We start from the raw sequence: 11,933 nt of genomic DNA, 5'->3' as shown, positions 1-11,933 counted from the left end.
ACTCTCACTGAGGTGTCATTAAACATCTGAATATACATTTAAGCGTCCTTGTTCTTACTGAATACACATCAAGAACATCCGATGACTTGTGTTCTGATTCATGTGTTTTACACGCTTGAGTATTTTGGTCAGTGTGGTAGTTATGTTACTCATTATAAATTAATAAACTGACATTCTGAGTTACTCACCAGTCTCTGCAAATTGTGTTAATGTGAGATCACTTCTGAGAAATGATGACATTCTTTCTGATTCTTTTTTTTGGGGAGCAAATAATTTTTATTATTATTTTTTTCTTTTACAAATGCACCGAAGAACCATGCAATGCTGCCAGCATTGGATGCAATCCTGGGCCACAAGTCTGCACATTCCCTTGCAACTGGTCCTGTGATGGCAGAACCTTTCATCTCACCTTTATTGTTTACTATGACCCCTGCATTATCTTCAAATAAAGAAACACACCATCTTTTCTCCGGTATCACTTTCCTTGTCGAATTACCACTGCTGGATGTACCTTCTTTCTGAGCTCTGGTTTGCCTTTTTTGACTGTGGCCATCACCATGTCACTCACACCAGCAGCAGGAAGTCTACTCAGTCGTTCCTTGATCCCCTTCACAGAGATGCTATACAGATTTTTGGCTCCTGTTTTGTCAGCACAATTGATCACAGCTCCAACCAGAAGACCCAAGGAAATCTGGAATTTCGCACCAGAGGACCCACCACGTCCTCGGTTTGACATCTTGAGCGCCCTCTTTCTGATTCTTGATGTACAAATTACTTGCCTAAGGAATAGCCTCTGGAATTTGTTGAGTTTACCAAAGTAATGTTACCTTTTGAGTTCTCCTGGTGTCTGGTTGGTTTGCATGGACTTTCTTTGAAAATACAGTATAATCAAATTTCCAGACAAGTCACAGTTCCTACAACGGGTAAAGAAAAATAAAGAACCAATACTGTTCTTAGATTTGAAAATATTAGCGATAGTGGTTCTATTCCCACTGGACATTTTGAGATTCACTCACAACGCTTTGAGATTCATCCATGCTGATGTACTTAGCTCTGATTCATTCTATTTTCTCTGCTGTACATATTCATATAGCAGAATGAACTTATGAATATACCACAATTTTTCATGTATTTATTCTATTGCTAGTAGACATTCTGTTACTTTCAGTAACAGAATGCTTTTACTTGCTTTTACAAATCATGCTGCTTGAACACTCTTGTTCATGTCTCTCAGTGCACGTGTGGATACAAAGGTTTCTTTAAAAAATCTAGGTTTGAAACTGCTGTGCCAGATTGGATACAAATATTCAAATTTACTAGGTTATTTTCAAGTGTTTATACCATTCTTAGTGGATTTTGAGGCCAAAAATGAATCAATAAATGCTACAATTCATAGTAAGTTTGTAAACATGAAGTTTACAAAAGAAACTTTTGAACAGATTTTCAGGCAAAAATGATGGGAAGCTCTGTAATTTAGGACAAATAGAATCTGTATTTTATTGATTTTGTACAAGTAAAACAAGATGGTTTCAAAAAGGAGGTAGAACGATGAACATCTGAGAGTTGAATTTCAATGAATTGTTAATTCATTTGCCTCTAGTCTAGATGGTCTGTTAAGAATTTTTCCCACAGCGACATAAAACTATTGAAGCTTTCATATAATTTTCTTGCAAAGCACAAGACCTCTTATAAACCAAGTTTTCTTACGCCCCAAAAAAATTGCAAAAAAAAGCTTTTCTTATGAAATTGATAAATTTTATCACAGGGATCAAAACTATAGAGGAACCATTCAGAGGAATACTCTTCAAATAAAAAGACGCACAAGTACACTATTGCCAAAGAGCTTGAAAACCGTCCTGAGAGTTAACGACAACCATGATGTTCTGCAGGACCCAGAAAGGGATGCTGACAGGCTGAGTGTATTATGACAATGTTGGATGCCAAATAATATCAACAGTGTACAACGTGGAAGAACCATTGCCACTGCCTGGGAATTGTGGGAGACGCTTGACTTTACATATGGATATAGCCATTGAGGAATTGTCTTAGTTTCCTGGAGCCATTGCAAAAAATTACAACAACCTGTTCTGGAAACCAGAAGTCCAAAATCAGCTTTACTGGGCTGAAATCAAGGTTTGGCAGGGTCACATTCCCTCCAGAGGTATTAGGGGAGGTCTATTTCTTGGCTCTTTCAGCTTGTGGTGGCTGGTCTGTGACTTAAAACCATTGATGTTTTTGCATCATTTTCAAGGAACTCATGCTTTCTTTGGCCTGTAACTGCATCACTCCAGTCTCTGCTGCTGTCCTGAGATGGAGCTGGTATACCAATTTAAGAATATGTGGATTAGGACCTACTGAATGTGGAGGCACAAACCACCCACAAGCACCCCAGCTCCCACTTTGGGGAAGTGAAACCCACATCTACATCAAGAAAGTAGTCACAAGATGTATTACAGATCTCAGAAGCAAGGGGACGCAATGAGCCAGGGGGAGAGCAGCCCATCTCTGGTCCTGAGCGAGCAGGAGGTAGAAAGCAGGGTAGCAAGGACCTATTACCTATAAGGTGGTTGGGGTGGAGGTCACTAACTTTTCTGGTGTTTACCTCTAAGTGGGAAAAGTAAAATGGAAACTTGTGGCAGGAATCCTAAACTCAAATCCTTACCTAAATGTCCATAATCTAGGTGTGCACAGGGTTATCATATTGCAAAATGCCTAGGCAACAACTCAGAAAAACAAAAGTTGTGTTTCTCATCATATGTCCTCACATAGCCTTTTCTTCTGTGTGTGGTCAACTTTATGTCTGCTTTCCTCTTATAAGATTACATGTGATGGAGTTTAGGACCCAAGTGGACTACCCAGAATAATCGCCTCATCTCAAGATCCTTAATTTAATCACATCTCAAAAACTTTACCAGGTAACATTCACAGTTTTCAGGGATTAGGGCCTGATATCTTCAGGGACCACCCTTCAGCCCACTCCAGGGGCAGAGCGGGAGTTACCAAGATGTATGTGTGCAGAACTGCACGATGACTTTTTATTTTGTTTATCACTTAAATTTCATGTTGCAAGAAGAAAGATTTTTTAAAAATTCAATCAATAACACTTTGTGGGCATAATGTAGACTTAAGTAGGGTTATTGGGAAAGATATTGACGGAGCTCCAGCTAACTTACAATGAGAAAGAGCTTTGTCACATGAATCAAAGAGGTGGCTCTTGTGTGTCAAACAACAAAATGCTTTCTCACAAAGAATAGCTGTACTTTAACTCTTAATCTTCATTTGGCATTGAAGGAAGTACTGAAGATTGTGCATAAGAACAAATCGGGGTCTCTGTGTGCACATCTTTTCATGCTGACAGGAGAAACACATAGTTAGGGCGACACTGATCTCCTCCAGTGAGGGCACTGTTCTGGAATGTGGGAATGGTACATTTTTGTCTTTGAAATGGGGAATGAAATTAAAATAATTTTTTTCATAATGCTATTTACATCTAAACTCATAAATCTCAGTATCTTGAAGAGTGAAAACCAGGGATCTAAACTCTCACGTTATAGGCAAAATATTTCTATGATGAACACTCAGGACGAGATAGCAGGATTTCTTAAGCTGAACTGTTGTGTGAAGAGTTTGATTGCTGGGAGTTTGTTTACCAATAGTTAATGGTTTTCTTCTCTTGTTAGAGAAACACATGAAGAAAAACACAATATAAAGTTGGAGATACACACACACACACATATATATATATGTATCCATACCCACATTTGGGCACTGCAGCAGACCATGAAACAATACTTTCTAGAGCTATGGTCAATAAAGGAGTGAAAAAGTTATCTTCCAAGCAGAAATATTTACCCTTTGGCTTTCAATTGTGGTTGCTGGTCAACATAGTGTTCAACAGGGCGGTGAAAATAGTATTCAGTGAGAAACCACTTCGTGTTCTGATAAAAATTTAATTTAATTTTTAAATTTTTAAAACCACTTTATGAAGCTATGATTGACACATAAAAAGCTGTATATATATTGAAGGTATACAAATCTGTGAGTTTGAAGATAAGCGTACACCTGTGAAACCATCATTTCCATTAAAGCCATAAATATCCATTACCACCCAAAGGGGAAACCACTTCATTTTCTATTTGATTTTCCAAACTTGTATAAAAGAGGTGTCCAATATTTACTGCCATTCCTGACCACCTGCACTCTGTGCTCAATAACTCTGTGTTTAGTAAAAATACAGCGGAAGGTAAACCATATGAGGAGGAAAGACAAGATGTATAATCTAACCTGTGGCCCAAACTATAGGACACTGAGCCAGATGGAGGGATGTTGGTGAAAGATTGCAAAGGGTGTCATTTCTATAGCTGATGAAACGTTTCTATTCATGTTAATTTAAAATATTTTATTTTTTAGAGTTGCTATATGATCCAGCAATCCCACTCCTGGGTATATACTGGACAAAACTATAATTAAAAAAGATACATGCACCCCTATGTTCATAGCAGCACTATCAACAATAGCCAAGACATGGAAACAACCTAAATGTCTATCAACAGATGAATGTATGAAGAAGATGTGGTACATATATACAATGGAATACTACTCAGCCATAAAAAGAATGAAATAATGCCATTTGCAGCAACATGGATGGAGCTAGAGATTATCATACTAAGTGAAGTAAGTCAGAAAGAGAAAGACAAATACCATATGATATCACTTATACGTGGAATCTAAAATATGACACAAATGAACCTATCTATGAAACAGAAACAGATTCACAGACATCAAGAATAGACTTGTGGTTGCCAAGGGGGAGGGTGGTGGGGGAATGAAGTGGGAGTTTGGGATTAGCAGATGCAAACTATTATATATAGAATGGATAGACAATAAGGTCCTACTATATAGCTCAGGGAACCATATTCAGTATCCTGTGATAAACCATAATGGAAAAGAGTATGAAAAAGAGTATGTATATATGTATAACTGAATCACTTTGCTGTGTAGCAGAAACTACCACAACATGGTAAATCAACTATACTTCAATAAAGAAACATAAAAATAAAAAAATTACTTTTATGTTTTTAGCATAACAAATTTATCATTTATAATATAATATTGTTAGTATTTATTAATAATTTTTTATCATTTATTTTTGTCTACCAATACTATTCTCTATCAATTATTCTTGTCATTGATACAGTGTTAATACTCTTAATTTTAGTAATATTTTAATTTTAATAAAAGTTAATACCGATTTTATTTGCTTTACCTAAAACCAGTGGTCCACATTTGTGCTGAGTGAGCATTAAGCTCTCTGCACATGGAAAAATTTGAGAAACACTTCCCCATCTAGTCCTACTCCTAGCTAGGCACTGGAGAAAAACGATGAACAAAACATGCTATTCCTAATATCAAGGACTTGAAATCTAACTGGTAATTTATATGCATAAATTACCAGAATAATGAGGCAATGTATGATTTCTAATTATACAAAGAAATTTGTATTTGCCAAGTGTCAGGACTAAAGTCAGGAGAGAGTTTTCTTGACTATATCACTGTATCAGTAGTCTTTAAAAATTTTAACCTTTAATGGTTAGTGTGAAGAATTTTAAACAGTACGAAAAAGAAGAGTATAGTCTGGTGAGCCACCATTTGCTCACTACACAAGTTCGGTAATGATTAAATCCATGGCCATTCCTATCTGATATATATTGCCAACCACTTCTTCCCACCCTACTCCCTGGATTATTTTGAAGCAAATCTCAGACATATTGTTTCATCTATAAATATTATCAGAGTATCTTTAAAAGATATGTGCTCTTTAAAAAATATAACCTACTATATCATTAAATTACATAAAAGTTACTTACTTTCTAATCTTTGATCAGTGTTCCAAATTTCCCCGATTGTCTTATAAACATGTGTGCATGCACATGAGCTCATGTGTTCTTCTGCATGCTTCTGCATGGGTGTGCATGTGTGTGTTTATACTTGGTTTGTTGGAAATAGTATGCAAACAATCCATATATTATATTGATTGATTTATCTCTTCAGTGTCTTTTTTTTGTTTTTTTTTTGCAATACGCGGGCCTCTCACTGTTGTGGCCTCTCCCGTTGCGGAGCACAGGCTCCGGACGCGCAGGCTCAGCGGCCATGGCTCACGGGCCCAGCCGCTCCGCAACCACTGCGCCACCATGGAAGCCCTTAAGTGTATTTTTAAATCTATGGTTTCCTTTTCCCTTTCCCTTTTTTTTTTCTTTTGTGTGACCATTAAGAAAAAAAAATTATGTAGTCAAATTGATCCATTCTTGCCTTACTGCTTCTGGACTCTGCGTCATGATTAGGGAAGATTTCCCCAGTCTCAGATTAGATACATTCACACACGTTTTCTTCTGCATGTTTTCATACTTTATATTTAAACCTCTGACACATTTGGAATTTATTCTAGCATAAGGTGTGAAGAATGGATCTAATTTTGTATTTTTCCAGATGACTGTCCAAATTTCCCAGCACCATTTATAAAACGTCCACTCCCACAATTCTCTTTTTAATTTTCTCACCTGGTCAAAGGAGAGTAGTAGTGTGAGAGAGATGGACAAATATTATTCAGACATTATACCAAATAAAGCAATCCATGTGTACAGATGCAGAAAAATGTCTTTCATATATCAGTAAATTAAAAAAAGATGCAGAGGTGAATACATTATGAATCAGGGACTTCCCTGGTAGTCCAGTGTGTAAGACTCCACGCTCCCATTGCAGGGGCCCTGGGTTCGATCCCTTGTCGGGGAACTAGATCCCTCATGCATGCCGCAACTAAGAAGAAGTCCGCATGCTGCAACTAAGAAAAAGCCCTAACGCTGCAACGAAGATCCCGCATGCTGCAACTAAGACCCGGCGCAGCCAAAATAAATAAATAAATATTAAAAAAATTATGAATCAACTTTTGTTTAAAAATTATATATATATGAAAATATCTGGAAGGATATTCTTCAAACTGTCAGTAATGGTTAAGTGGTTACCTCTAGATGTGGGATAGAGGGAATTGAGTTTTAATTTTTATCTTTGTATACTTTAGTATTTATTTATTTTTTTTACAATGAGCACATATTATGTTGGCTCAAAAAATTGAAATCTGGGGACTTCTCTGGTGGTCCAGTGGTTAAGACTGCGCTTCCAATGCAGGGGTTGCAGGTTCGATCCCTGGTTGGGGACCTAAGATACCACATCCCACATGCTGTGCAGGGTGGCCAAAGGAAAAAAAAAAAGTAGAAGTTTAAAAAAATTGAAATCTGAAATAATAGGTCATTAACATATCATGAACTGCATTCAACAAACGTTTACTGAGTTCCACTGTGTGCTAGGTTTGCTTGTATGCTCTGTGTATGTTTCTCAACGCCGCACTTTCAAATCATCCACCTTCTCTGTTTCTCAGTTTCCTACTCTCTGAAAAAAGAAAGCGTCAGAATGTACTTAGAATGAACAATTAGGAGACCTGGATTCTTGTCCTCACCCCTCTGGGCTAGCTTGTGAATTTGGGTTAGTGTATGGCTTCTCTGACCCTCAGCTTCTGCACCTGTTAAATGGGGGTTTGGATCAGGTCCTCTCTGCATTGTGTTGTCCCTCTCTGGAATTCTGTGGTCTGACAATATTTCCATGTACTCTGCATTCACCATGTGACCAGTCCCATTCTAGCCAGGCTGGCCAATTCCATCAGTCCCTGACAATCCAGCCTGACTGGAAAATAGTATTCAGTGAACATTTACTCTGTCTGGTTATGCACATTCTGCAGACCAGGAGAGTGATTTATTTAATTTATATTTAATTATTATCATAGTTGGCAAATGGCAGGAAAATTTTGAGGAGGGGAATTAAAAAGGGATTATATAAGCCCCCTGAGTAATAAGGTTTTTTTTTCTTGGTTAGTGAAGTTATTCTGTTTCCTTCAATACATTTTTTTGGATAATAAGTTTTTAATTAATTTATTTATTTTTGGCTGTGCTCGGTCTTCGTTTCTGTGCGAGGGCTTTCTCTAGTTGTGGCAAGTGGTGGCCACTCTTCATCGCGGTGTGCGGGCCTCTCACTATCGTGGCCTCTCTTGTTGTGGAGCACAGCCTCCAGACGCGCAGGCTCAGCAGTTGTGGCTCACGGGCCTAGTTGCTCTACCGCATGTGGGATCCTCCCAGACCAGGGCTCGAACCTGTATCCCCTGCATTAGCAGGCAGATTCTCAACCACTGCGCCACCAGGGAAGCCCCCAATAAGTTTTTAATATAGCCTTTTTTTAGTTTTATGAGTACAGTGTGATTATGTTATAAATGCATTCAACTTAAGCAAATGCAGCTAAATGCATGTGATTCTAGTGCTTATTTTGCATACAGCATGGACTTTATATGCAAGTTGACTTCCTCATCTGGTACTTAGCTGAAGAAATAGCTATCTAGGCAAGTGCCCTCTTGTTGGACATTTAGATGATTTCCAGTGTTTTGCTGTTGCAAATAATGTTACAATGACCTGCCTTGTGAAATCTCTCTGAATGTCTCTGAATTGAAAACAGACTCTTAAAAGAATGTCAAGCAATCAGAGAATAAGTACTGTGAACATTATTGTCTGGGTTTTGCCCTAGCTTTCCAAGATTATCAGCAGCCCATAAAGCAGCTGAGGCCTCAGCTGCATAACAGATGGGCAAAGCCCACAGGGGCTGAATGTGGACTTAATACACCGGATGGAGGAAGAAAGGCAGACACAGGAGTTTAAGATTGCCATGGAAACATGCTTCCTGGCTATATATACATCTTGGTGTCTGACCCATGTCTCAGAGTCTATGATGACCTGTATATGTGGAGTGAGGTCCCACTTTGAGCTCAGCAGTTTCCAAGGAGATGCTGCAGTCCCCAGCAGCCTTTGCCCTCTCCCTTATGACTCAGGAAGACCAGTTGGAGTTGTCCTCACACATGAACAGAAAAGCCATGAAATATTAATGATTTGTTACTGACTCTGTGGCAAACACTTGGAGAACATCACCTTCCAAATCAGTAAGATTTTCACCATGCATAAGAGTGCCCCGAAGTCACATCATTATCCTTCTGGGTACAGGGTGGGAGGCCTAGGAGCACAGACCAGAGGAAGATGCCAACCTGGGAGGGTCATAGTCCCTTTTCTCAATGTTTTTATTGCAGAACAAGTTCAATCAGTGTCAAAGAAGAGGAGCGTGTTACTCATCAAACAACTCAAGACTTGGAGAAGCCCGATAGGTCACCGATTTTTCCACATACAAATGTTAGGAAAAGGGATGTGGTAGAATTTTAACATATTTTATCTTTGTTTACACGCACTCATTACAGTAAATTTGGAGAGTGTAGAAAGATATTAAAATTATTCAGTAAAAAGTTTTTCCCATTTCCACCCCACGGTGGGGTGGAAAGTTCACAACGTTTCCATATATCCTCTGCCCCCTCAACATGCATAGCCTCCCCTATTATCAACATCCCCCACCAGAGTGGTACATTTGTTACAGTCAATAATTTACACTGACACGTCACCATAACCCAAAGTCTCGTTTACCTTAGGGTTTACTCTTGGTGTTGTATAGTCTATGGGTTTGGACAAATGTATAAAGACATAGGTCTACTGTACACCTGTCATACAGATTAGTTTCACTGCCTTAAAAATCCTCTGTGCTTTGTCTACTCATCCCTTAATCTTAAGTTACATGTGTCTTTATATTTAAAGTGGGTTTCTTGTAGACAATTTATAGCTAAATCTTTTTTATTTTGGCTGCACTACGTGGCTTGCGGGATCTTAGCTCCCTGACCAGGGATGGAACCTGGCCCCTGGCAGTGGAAGCGCGGAGTCTTAACCACTGAACCACCAGAGAATTCCCTTAAGTCTTGTTTTTTGATCCACTCTGTCAAAGTCTATCTTTTAATTGGTGTGTTTACACCATTGACATTTAAAGTGATTATTGGTATAGTTGGATTAATATCTACCATATTTGTTTCTATCTTCTATTCCTTGCCCTTGTTCTTTATTCCTATTTTTGTCTTCCACTCTTTTTCTGTTATTTGTGGTTTTAATTGAGCATTTTATATGATTCCATTTTCTCTCCTTTCTTAGCATATCAATTATATTTCTTCATTTTTTTTTTTAGTGGTTGCCCTGTATAGAATTTGCAATGTACATTTACAGATAATGCAAGTCTACTTTCAAATAACACTATACTGCTTCGCAAGTAGTGCAAGTACCTTATAAAAACAAAATATTCCTAATTCCTTCCTTCTGTCCCTTGCTTGTACCTTATATTACTGCTGTCATTTATCTCACTCATACAGAAGCATATGGAAGTGTATATGCTTATATATACAATTGCATATGCTTATATTGTATATATAATAAACATACATAATCAAGTACATTGTCACTATTGTTATTTGTAACAAACTATTATCTGTGAAATCAGCTAAGAATAAGAAAAGTAAGGGCTTCCCTGGTGGCGCAGTGGTTGAGAGTCCGCCTGTCGATGCAGGGGACACAGGTTCGTGCCCTGGTCCGGGAAGATCCCACATGCCGCGGAGCGGCTGGGCCCGTGAGCCATGGCCGCTGAGCCTGCGCGTCCGGAGCCTGTGCTCCGCAACGGGAGAGGCCACAACAGTGAGAGGACGGCATACTGGAAAAAAAAAAAAAAAAAGAATAAGAAAAGTAAAAATTTTTATTTACCTGCATGTATTACTTCTCTAACGCTCTTCCTTTCTTTATGTGGATCTGAGTTTCTGACCCATATCGATTTCCTTCTGTTGGAGGAGGTCATCCAAAGGATGTGATCACAGGATGATGTGTGAACAGGACCAGGGAAATGGGAGGCTCTTCACCCCACCCCTGGCCTTGGCATGTATGCTCTGCCCACCGTTCCCACAGTGGGAGCCATTTTCAAGGATGTAGCTTTGAGAGTGATCTGTTGCTGAGACCATCTGGACAGTATGTGTGACAGAACCCTGTTCAGGCTTCTATATAAACTTTAAGATTATGGTGGGCAGGTGTGGAGATGGACTTCTCTTGCGGTGCCCAAGAAAAGCCTCAGACAAGCCTCAAGATAACTTTCTTACCGAGTTAGGTCGCGTGGACCCCTACTTGAGCCCTAGCTGGCCTCAGAGGGGAAGGTTCTTTTTCCATTCAAGTTCGTGCAGCCAAAACCGAAACCAAAGCTGAGATGGAAGCAAGGCAACCTTTATTCAATGGCCAGAGGATGGAGAAGCAGGAACTTAGTTCGCAAATCAACTTCTCGCCCACGGGGATGATTCAGGCAAGATCTTAAGGGCAAGGTTAATGAGGGCGAGGCATCTACATTGGTTTTCCGGGAATAGCCGTGATTCTTCCTGGAACTGGGCTGCCACCTCCTTTCTGCCCTTGTATGGTTGTTGGCATCTGGGTGGGAAGCGGGGTCGAAGCATTCTGGTGCGGATGGCTGAGATCCTAGTATTATAATGAGATGGTAATGAGCTGCAGGGCGGCTTTGTCGCGCTTGTGAAGCTGAACCAGTTTGCCGCAGTTTTCCTGTGGATGGACTCTTGTTCCTGCGCTCTGAACACAGCTAGAGGATATGGTTAGTTGTGGTTTTCTGCCAGTTTACCTGGAGGGAGGGGCCGGGGTATGGTTCTGGGGCCACAGCCTTGGTACCAAGTTCCCGTGCTTGTTAAACCTACCGCCTACCAGACTGGAGTGTCTGCCTCTTCCTTCCGTCTCTCCTCACCCTCTGTGTCCGAGGGCCCCTTTCAGATTTCACCCAGGAAACTCCAGGTTGTTGGTTTTGAACCAACACCTTCTCTCTGAAGAAACTTCTTTTAACATTTCAAAGCAAGACTGCTGGCAACACAACCTCTCAATTTTTTGTTTGCCTTAGAAAGTATTTTTGGTAATTCCCTGGTGGTCCAGTGGTTAGGA

General features: G+C 39.6%; 1 pseudogene; it reads right to left on the bottom strand.

Moving 5' to 3' along the window:
* Nucleotides 1-206: 206 nt before the first annotated feature.
* LOC137220009 (large ribosomal subunit protein uL14-like) lies at nt 207-776 on the bottom strand (annotated as a pseudogene).
* Nucleotides 777-11,933: the final 11,157 nt, after the last annotated feature.

Source organism: Pseudorca crassidens, chromosome 1, assembly GCF_039906515.1.
Source record: "Pseudorca crassidens isolate mPseCra1 chromosome 1, mPseCra1.hap1, whole genome shotgun sequence".
Lineage (NCBI taxonomy): Eukaryota > Metazoa > Chordata > Mammalia > Artiodactyla > Delphinidae > Pseudorca > Pseudorca crassidens.
Note: the sequence above shows the minus strand (reverse complement) of the source record. Positions and strands in the feature narration are given on the sequence as shown.